Source organism: Anser anser, assembly GCF_964211835.1.
Source record: "Anser anser genome assembly, chromosome: 24".
Taxonomy (NCBI): domain Eukaryota; kingdom Metazoa; phylum Chordata; class Aves; order Anseriformes; family Anatidae; genus Anser; species Anser anser.
In genome coordinates this window covers 3,663,913-3,673,363 of record NC_139745.1, presented here as the reverse complement: position 1 = coordinate 3,673,363, position 9,451 = coordinate 3,663,913, and the positions used below count along the sequence as shown (strand labels likewise).

General features: G+C 58.6%; 1 protein-coding gene across 3 annotated transcripts in view; it reads left to right on the top strand.

Moving 5' to 3' along the window:
- Window positions 1–2,433: 2,433 nt before the first annotated feature.
- The window catches only part of PHACTR4 (phosphatase and actin regulator 4), a 64,074-nt gene continuing 57,056 nt past the window's right edge, over window positions 2,434–9,451 (top strand). The window contains exon 1 of one of the 3 annotated variants that reach the window (XM_083809924.1): window positions 2,434–2,511. The gene's annotated coding sequence lies outside the window, so the exon portion shown is untranslated. Of the gene's footprint in view, window positions 2,512–3,307; window positions 3,541–9,451 lie in introns of those variants that run through there. The other 2 variants (XM_083809921.1, XM_083809922.1) reach the window with 2 other exon arrangements.

The following is a 9,451-nucleotide window of genomic DNA, read 5'->3' as shown; positions in this document are numbered from 1 at the left end:
CGCCCGCCTGCGGTGCGGGGGCAGTTTTTTTGGGGGGGGGGGTCCCACCCCATCCCCAGCACCGCCCCGGAGCAAAGCCGGGGTGGGCACCCGAGGCTGCTCCGAGCACGGGGGCACAAGCAAAATGTCCCATCCTGCTGGGCGCGGGGCCGGGGTGCTGCGCGGGGACACGGAGGGGCCCCGAGCCTGCGGGGGGAGCCCCCCCGCTGCAGCCCCCGCGCTCTCCGCAGCCCCTTTCCCCCTTATTCTCTTTCCTGACACCGCAGAGAGATCTCCGGGTGTGGGGGCATTGGGGACAGGGTTTTTGGGGACAGGGGGCTGTGTCCAGATCGGGGCCAAGCGGCCGCACTGTCGCGGGCTCTTTTTTTTTGGGGGGGGGGCAGGCTGCACCTCGCTGAAGCCACGACCCCAAATTTCAGCTCCGGATTCGTGCCCGCATTTCGGGGGTGGGGGGCAGCTGCAGCCCCGGGGGACCCCCTGCGGGCACCCCGAGGTGCCAGGAGCACCCAGCAGGGGTCCGCAGCACCACGGGGAGCTGCCGCAGCACAGCTCCCCCCCCCCAGAACCCCCCCCCCCCGGAGCCTCCCAGGATTTATCTGCGGGGCGGCTCGAGGGCAGCGATTAATGGGGTCAGACGGAGGAGCCAGGGGATGCCAGTGGGGTTCGCACCTCTGAAAACTGCATTTTCCCAAAGGAAAAGCCTCGCCGGTGCCCCGTGCCCCGTCCCTCCCGTGGGCAAAGCCCGACCTTCGCGTGGGGAGCGGGATGTGGTGGCGGCCGGAGCAGAAACCCCGCAGGGATCGGGGTTAGGGGGGCTCGGACATGGCAAACGGGGGCACCCACCCCCGGGCAGCAGCAGCGTCGCAGCTCAAAAGCCTCACCCCAAGCCCCCCCCCGACCCCATTCCCCACCCCAACCCCCTCAGCCCCCCTTACGCACCACCCCAGCCCCCCGACCCCATCCTCCACCCCAACCCCATAGCTCCCTCAGCCCCCAACCCAGCCCCCAGCCCCCTCCAACCCAATCTGCCCCCAAGCATCTACCCCTCATCTACCCCCCCAGGCCCCCAAACCCCATGGACCCTTCTTACACCCCCCCAGCACCCCCCAAACCCCACTGCACCCCTCATTAACCACCCCAAACCCCACAGCCCCCTCAACCCCCACCACCTCCTGACCCAATCCCCCCCAAACTCCACAGCCCCCTGATGACCCACCCCAAGCCCCCCACACCCCCCAAAACCCATCAGCCCCCCATCACCCTTTCCAAATTCCTTTAGCCCCCCAGCACCAACCCCAAACCCCCATCACCCCAAAAACCCCCAGCACCCCCAAACCCCATTGCCCCCATCACCCACCCCAAACCCTCAGCACCCCAAAAACCCCCAGCACCCCAAAAACCCCACTGCCCCCCATCACCCACCCCAAACCACCAGCACCCCAAAAGCCCCCAGCACCACCCAAACCCCATTGCCCCCTTCATCACTCACTCCAAAAACCCCCATCACCCCCAAACCCCATTGCCCCATCACCCACCCCAAACCCCCATCACCCCAAAAACCCCCAGCACCCCCAAACCCCTTTAGCCCCCATCACCCACCCCAAACCCCCAGCACCCCAAAAACCCCCAGCACCCCCAAACCCCTTTAGCCCCCATCACCCACCCCAAACCCCCAGCACCCCAAAAACCCCCGGCACCCCCCAAACCCCTTTAGCCCACCATCACCCACCCCAAACCCCCAGCACCCCCCAAACCCCTTTAGCCTCCCATCACCCACCCCAAACCCCCTTCACCCCAAAAACCCAAAGCACCCCCAAACCCCATTGCCATCACCCACCCCAAACCCCCAGCACCCCAAAAACCCCCAGCACCCCCCAAACCCCTTTAGCCCCCTATCACCCACCCCAAACCCCCAGCACCCCAAACCCCTTTAGCCCCCTATCACCCACCCCAAACCCCCAGCACCCCAAACCCCTTTAGCCTCCCATCACCCACCCCAAACCCCCTTCACCCCAAAAACCCCCAGCACCCCAAAAACCCCTTTAGCTCCCCATCACCCCCAAACCCCTTTAGCCCCCCATCACCCACCCCAAACCCCCAGCACCCCAAAAACCCCCAGCACCCCCAAACCCCTTTAGCCTCCCATCACCCTCCCCAAACCCCCAGCACCCCCCAAACCCCTTTAGCCCCCCATCACCCACCCCAAACCCCCTTCACCCCAAAAACCCCCAGCACCCCAAAAACCCCTTTAGCTCCCCATCACCCCCAAACCCCTTTAGCCTCCCATCACCCACCCCAAGCCCCCAGCACCCCAAACCCCCCCCCCAGCACCCAAACCCCTCTATACCCCCACCTTTACCCCCCAGTCCCCTCCCACTGCCCCTCCCCCGCGGGCCGTGCCCCGTGCGGCGGGGCGGACTACAACTCCCGGCATGCTCCGCGCTCCCCCCCCTTCCCCTCCCCTCCCGGCTTCCGGCGGGGCCGGCCCGGGGGAGCGGCGGCGGGCGGCAGGTGAGGGCGGGCGGGCGGCCGGGGCAAGGGGGGGGGCGGCTGCTGCGAGCGGGGCCCTCGGGGGGGCTGTGAGGGGGGTTGTGAGGGGCTTGGGGGGGTTGTGAGGGGCTGGGGGGGTGTTAGGGGCTGGGGGGATGTTAGGAGGGGGGTTATGTAGTGGTGGGGGGAGTTATGAGGTGCTGGGGGGGTTGTGAGGGGGTTTAGGAGGGGCTGGGGGGGCTGCGAGGGGGGAGTTAGGAGAGGCTGGGGGGGATTAGGAGTGGGGTTCTGTAGGGGTGGGGGGGTTACGAGGGTGTGAGGGGGAGTTAGAAGGGGCTGGGGGGAGTTAGGAGGGGCTGGGGGGGGGTTGTGAGGGGGGTTAGGAGAGCCTGGGGGGGTTATTAGGGGGTTTCGAAGGGGGGTGAGGGGATTTAGGAGGGGCTGGGGGGGTTAGGAAGGGGGTTGTGAGGGGATGAGGGGGTTAGGAGGGAGTGGGGGGTTGTGGGGGGGTTATGTAGGAGTGGGGGGCTTATGAAGGGGTGAGGGGGTTTAGGAGGGGATTGAAGAAGGTTAGGAGGGGCTGGGGGTGTTAGGAGGGGGGTTAGGAGGGGATGAGGGGGGTTTAGGAAGGACAACCCCTTCCCTAACCTAGGAGGGGCTGGGGGGGGTTGTGAGGGGAGCCAGGTAGGGGTGCAGGGGTTATGAGGGGGGCGAGGGGGTTTAGGAGGGGCTGGGGAGTTGTGAGGGAGGTTAGGAGGGGGTGAGGCTGGGTTATGAGGGGCTTGGGGGGGTTGCGTGGGTCTGGGGGGGTTATTTTGGGGTTGAGGTGGGGGTCCTGCTCCTCCTGCGCCAGTGCTGGGCCCAGTCCTGGGGTCCGTGCCCCATTGTGTGCCCGGGGGCTGTTACATCCCTGGGTCTCCTCCAGCTGGGGCCGTTCGGTGCCAAGCCCCCGGCTGTGCCGTCCCGGCGTGCTCGCAGCTTGCGCCTCGACTTCTGCCCTCTGCAGCAGCCCCGGTGCCGTTTCTTTGTTTGCTCCGTCCCGTCCCAATGGTGCGTGGAACTTGAAACGCCCCCGCTGCGCTCGTTTCATTCTTTCCTCTTGACTTATTCCCCTCTCCGTCCCGCGCCCGGCTGTGTTTGTCCAGGTGGGGGTAGGTGAGGTCTCGGTGCCCCCCCGGGCTGGCAGCAGGGCCAGGAGGTGTTAGGGCTGCAGGAGCTGTGTGCCAGGCCAAATTCAAAGCCCTCCTCCACCCTAAGTGTTGTTCCCGCAAACTAGGAGGAGAAACATGAACGCCTGCGATTGCTCCTCTGCTCCAGTGTGTAAAGAAACCTTGACTTGGGTAGGAACGACTGAGTCGTAAACTTGAAAGTTGCCTTTGGAAAACATCGTCGAGTCCCGGGCAGCGTCTCGTTGCAGGGGGAATCCTGAGGTTTTGTGCGGTGCTGCCTTGGCAGGTAACAGGATCGGTTCAGCTGAGTTAGCCTGACGTGCTAGTGCTGTAGAAGTTGTGCACAAGTGTAATTAAAGTCCTCTGCCTGCTGTGATTTCAGTGTGAACGCCTGTTGCTCTTCAAACGCACTATTTAAATTAATCCAAATTACCCTTAAGAGTAGACAAGACCTAAAACTGTAATCTCACATAGCTTAAATTCCTTCTTAAATGAGAGTGGGGGGAATAAAGCCAAAAGAAGGCCAGTTATGATGGAATCTTGTTGGCACGCGGTTATGCCAATTTAAATTAATACCTTGGATGGTGACAGTAACAAATCCTTTTTCTTGTTCAGAGTTGGTTTAAACTTGTCCTTTCCGACAGCACCCCAAGTGACTGATCTGGCCTAAATTAACGTGGTTTTGAGCGTGTCTGCTTGTGCTTTCGCAGGGCTTGCTCTGCTCTCAGGTGTTGCCTCGGAGGGTGCTTTCGTAAGGGAATTTTCCCTCCTGGACTACCAGGAAACAGCTGGATGGCCCTAAAAGGCCCTAAAATATGGGGAGGGTCAGTCCTGCTGGGGTACGGGGCAGAGAGGCTGCCACCAACAAGGGGGATGCGATTGCTTCCTTGTTTTCGTGCCACTGGATCGGTAATCTGTGATTATACAGCCTTCTACTTCATTCAGTCGCTGGCTAATTTGATTTCCAGTTTAATTTGATGACAGTTTTGAGAGCCGAATCGCTTGTATTTAAACAAATGGCTTCTATTTTGATCAAATTTCATTGTGTTTGGCATGCGTTGGGATATCACGTGTGTCAAAAATCGCTGACACCGCAGCTCCTGTAGGTCTGTTAGCCGGTGATGAATATTCAGTTACGAGCTGTGCAAAACCTGGGTCTGGCAGGGAGCTGGGGGGGGTGGCGGCGGGGCTTCGAGCTGTGCCACGGTAGAAGTCGCACCAATAATATATTTTTTTTGTCGCTGGGCACGAAGCAAGTTGGCAGATATCCCCGTGGTCACCTCGACGTGTTCATTTTTCATTTTTTTGGGGGGGGCTGCAGGGAGCGCAAGGACACGGTGCGGCTGGTGGGGCGATGCCGGCATCTCGCTGCTGCCGTGGGTGACGGGGGGAGTACGGCGAGCGTAGGGAGGGGATGCTCCACGTCACGGTCACTCCGATTCAGTTCTTGTTTAGGCGGGATGTCCCACGTACGTGTGCTGTGTGGTTTGTTTTTTTTTTTTCTTGCAAATGTGGGAAAGCTCTGCTGCCCGTGGGATGGGAGCCCGTGCAAAGCTGACGGATGCTTTGTGTCGAGGGGGGGAAAAAAAAAGAAGTCCTTTCAGAGCTCTATTTTTGTCATTTAATTAGTGGCTCTTGCTGACTTGTCGGTGCCGTGGCGAGAGCCGTTTCCAGCTCTCCTCTGCGCGCGGGGTCACGCGTCCGTCAGCCGGCAGTCACACCTGCGGCCGGGGGGGCCCTGGGCGCCCCCCGAAGCGTGCCCCCAAAGCAAAGGGCGCATTCCTGGCGTGCCTCCCAGGTGAGGCAGCGCTGTGGAGGTGGGACAGCTGGGGCACACAGCTCTTTGAGGGCCTCAGAGGGCTTTTTGTGGGCTTTCAGCATCCTTAACTTTTCTGTGCCCCGGAGGAGTTTGTGTCTGTAAGGGGATGGGTGTGATCCACTGATGGCTGCGGGACGGGTTTGGGATCAGTGTAAAAGGCTGCAGGTTTCCTCCCGCCCCGATTTCTCGTGGTCGGAGGGTGACCACGCAAAACCTCCCAGGGTGACTCATTATCCGTTGGTGCTTCTGCTCCTCGCAAACAGGGAACCGTCTCGGCGATGCTTAAGCGATGGAGGAGGACGTCAGTCGGAAGGCGCCGCGGCGTGCGCCGCTCGGTGTGCGGCTCGTTCCGGTGCTCGCGGTGTCGGCTGGGTTCTGGTTATCAGCGGTGCTGAGATAGGGAGGTGAGAGGCAGCCTTCCTACCCAGCTCCAGCCCGGCTGGCACGCTGCTTGAATTTCTTTGTTTACCGAGGACTGTGTGCTCTTTCCACGTCGCACTAGGGCCGGGGTGGGGGAGGGAGGACTAATTATCTCCAGAGAGAGGCTTTTAATGCTATTAGCCGAAGGAACGGGCTTCGGCTCGTAGCTGAATGAATTGATTGTGTGAAGTAACATCAAGCACCAGCGGCGAAGATATGAAAATTGAGAGCGGTCCAAACGAGCGTTCTCTGCTGAACCCTGGAAATAGATTTATTTCCCGCCCCCCCCCACCAATCCGTTGGCTAGCAGCAGCCGTCGGAGGAGGAGGGAGTGGGTAAACAGATTGTTAACTTTATTCTTTTGTGTTTGTGCTTTCGGCATGCTGATTGCAAAACAGTTAGGGATGGCTCACCTGCCGGCTGGGGACCTGAGCTCCGAAGTGGAGCCGGGCGATGCATCGTCACCAAGTAATTAACCGTGTCTGCTGGATGTCACGGGGCAGGGGAGGTGCGTGCCGACGAGGTTGGTTTGTGCAAGCCTGGCACTTCCCTACCCCCTGCGCCGAGCTCCGAGCCTGCCTGCTCCAGCTGCCTGCCTTTTGAAGCAGGTTTGGGGAAGATCGTTGGACTTCGGTGAAGCCGAACGGGACGTGAGCTAGGGGGGTCTGAACCTTCTCACCTTGCGGGCTCCAGGAGGCTGCTGCTGACAGTGTGGACCCCCTGGCAGATACGCCGGGCGCTGACAGGTTTCCCTTTAGCTAACTAATCCACGAAAGTGGCCCCCTTCGAGATGTGCTGCCACGGACTTGTCTAAAATCGATCGAGATTAATCCCTGCCATCGATTTTAAGCTGGAAGCAGCCTCCTAAGAGGTCTGGGAGGGCTTCCTTCATTGACTGCCTGTCTGCGGGAGGGGTGCATCCTTGTGGAGGTGTCTGCTTTTCTGCCCTGCAGACAGTAAGCTTGCAAGGGCATAAGCAAGAAAAAAAAATGGCCCAAATCCTGCCGAGAAGCCTCGATTTGTAAACTTGGCTCACGGTTTGAGAGGCATTGTCTTGTTCCGTACCGGCACAGCGTTTAGCACCAGGGCTTGCTCAGGGCTCCGCTGCCACAAACCCCATGTTGTGGGGGGGTCCCAGTGGAAAAGGAAAAAGGTTCTGGCTCTCCGCGACCCTAGGAGGTGAGGATTGCAAGCCAGCGCTCTCTGCCACTTGCTCTGGTGCCTGTGGCTTCACAGAGGCTGCTCGTGGACGTGAAGCTTCCAGAGGTGCTTATGGATGGGGGAAAAGCCAAAGGTCGTCGCCTTCGGGGAATGAGCTTTGACCAAAGCGTGCGGCTGTGTCTGAGCCAATTTTAAGGGGACTTTGGCATCTGCTGTACTCACATGCCTTTGCGACGGTTGTTCTCCTGTCTAATTCTCCCTCTCCTACTCACAAAGTCAAATCGGGAATTTTTGTGTTGCCAAGTAAAAGTCACTGATAACAGGCTGGGGGTAATCGTCTGTTGGAGCAGCGCCTGGTGGAAGCCTCATTTCTATCGGTATTATTTCTGTCTCGGCAAGACCACCCTGCAGATACACAGCGGGGCTGCCGGTGGGATGTTGTTGATTACTCCGATCTCCAAAGCTGCTCAAAAGTTTTTGCTGCTTTGGCGCGTTGTCAGGATCTGCGGGAGGCGGGTTTGCAGGTATCGCCAGTGAGCCTGCGCGTCCTGGCGCGGGAAACTTCAGCGGGTCTCCACGGGGACAGAGAATTTGGATTGGGCTCTGGCTGAGCTGGCTGCCTCGGGTTCTCTGGGAACCCGTTTCCAAGCTGCTCCACCGCAACGTGGGCAGCAGCAGTTGTGGGACCCGCAGAACTTCGGTTGCTGACCCGTGCACAGGGGCACCCTGGGGTGTCTTCGTCAGCTGGGACCTAGGAGAGGGTACCAAGGGGCAGGCGGGGCTATGCCAACTGATTCGTGCTGCCAGCGTTGGTCTTGTTGGGGGTGTTACGTGTAGCCTGTCTGGTGCAAACCAGGCGTAATTTACTGTTGGGTAGGAAATGGCAGAAGTGGGAAAAGTCCACTGGGGTTCGTTCCCTTGTAAAGGGCGTTTGGTGCCAAAAGAGAACAAATAATTAGAAGCAAACTCTTTCTCCCTTAGATCTTTGATTAGCAGCAGGAGAGAAAGGGGCATGTTCCCTGTAGGGTCACCGAGGCTTCATCTACCTTGTGCTGAGAGGTAAATTAGTGCTCATATCCTGCTTTAACTTGACCTGGATCCTGTTCCTCCTGGCTGTGGATCAGGCCCACAGGTGAGCAGGGTCACAGAATTTTTCATCTTGTGCTTCCAAATCAGCTTTTAACGTACAGTCCCGTAATTATTGACTAAAAAAAGCCAACGGTGAGATTGCAGGCATGTTTAAACATGATTTCTCTTGGCTCAGCTGCGCCTTTTTAGAGCAATATCAACCTTTGGGGTGGAATTGTCAAATGAGTGCTGTCGGGCTGTCTTGGCTTGTGCTGTTTTACAGCAGTTTTGAAATTAGCCGTGGCTTTAGGCCATCTGGCTTTTCTGCTGCCTGCTTGGTGCAAAGTGAAGATAGTTAAGAGGACCAGCACTGATGGAGTGGAGAAACTTGAGCAGAATTCATACCCGATTACTCAGCCTGGCACCTGATATTAGAAGGCGTGAGTTTTGCTGCTGTTATTGTTCTGTTTCATTTGTCTCATAAATACTGGTGTGGTTGTTGGTTTTTTTTTTCTGGATTTGAAGATAAATAGGGTTTGCAGGAAGGGAAGTGCCCAGGCTGGAAAACTCTGCTCACGCGTGGGCTGCTCAGCTGCTCTGCCTGACGCCGGGATTCAGGCTGGCTCCTTCTGCACCTCGTCTCGGAACGCACCCGAGCGACAGCCTCGCCGTGTCTGCTGGGGGCGTTGGTGGAGAGAAGGTGGGAAACGTTCGAGGTGAATTCACCAAGCAGGCTTTTTGGGCTGTCTTGGCCGCGCTGCAGTGCGTTCGGAAGCCGTCCGTGAGGCAGGGAGGTTGCTGTGTGAACGCATCAGGTTTGGAAAGCAGAGCGAGGGAGCGCTGCGAGGCTGCTGCACCTCCAGAATCAGTTTGGCACTGGTGATTACGTTAATCAGTAGTTCTCATCTGCTGTTAGCTTCAGAACGAAGCCTTCAATCTGAATCCTAATGGCTGGGTTCTGTACCCGTCAACTAGTCTCTGAGCACGGGGAAAATAAGGATGTTTGGGTGGACAGGAGGCCTCATTTAGCTCCCAGCTGTGCCGCTGCCTTGCTGTTTGATGTCAGGCAAGCCACACTTTCCTGTACCTGTTTCATCCTCCGCAAGATTAAAAGTGCTTAGCGAGGGCGTAGTCATATTCTTGTTCGTAGCTAGAGGGAAATATTAATTGCATCTCAGCCTTGAGGGCCGTAATTAGCAGCCAGGTTATACTGGTCTGGGTCCCATCTCTTACGTGTTGCGCAGTGTGTAGATGCGGCCTTTAGGAAGGAGAACGTGAGTAACAGGAGGAAGCCTTTATCTGAGCGTTGCACGTCCGTGTTGGG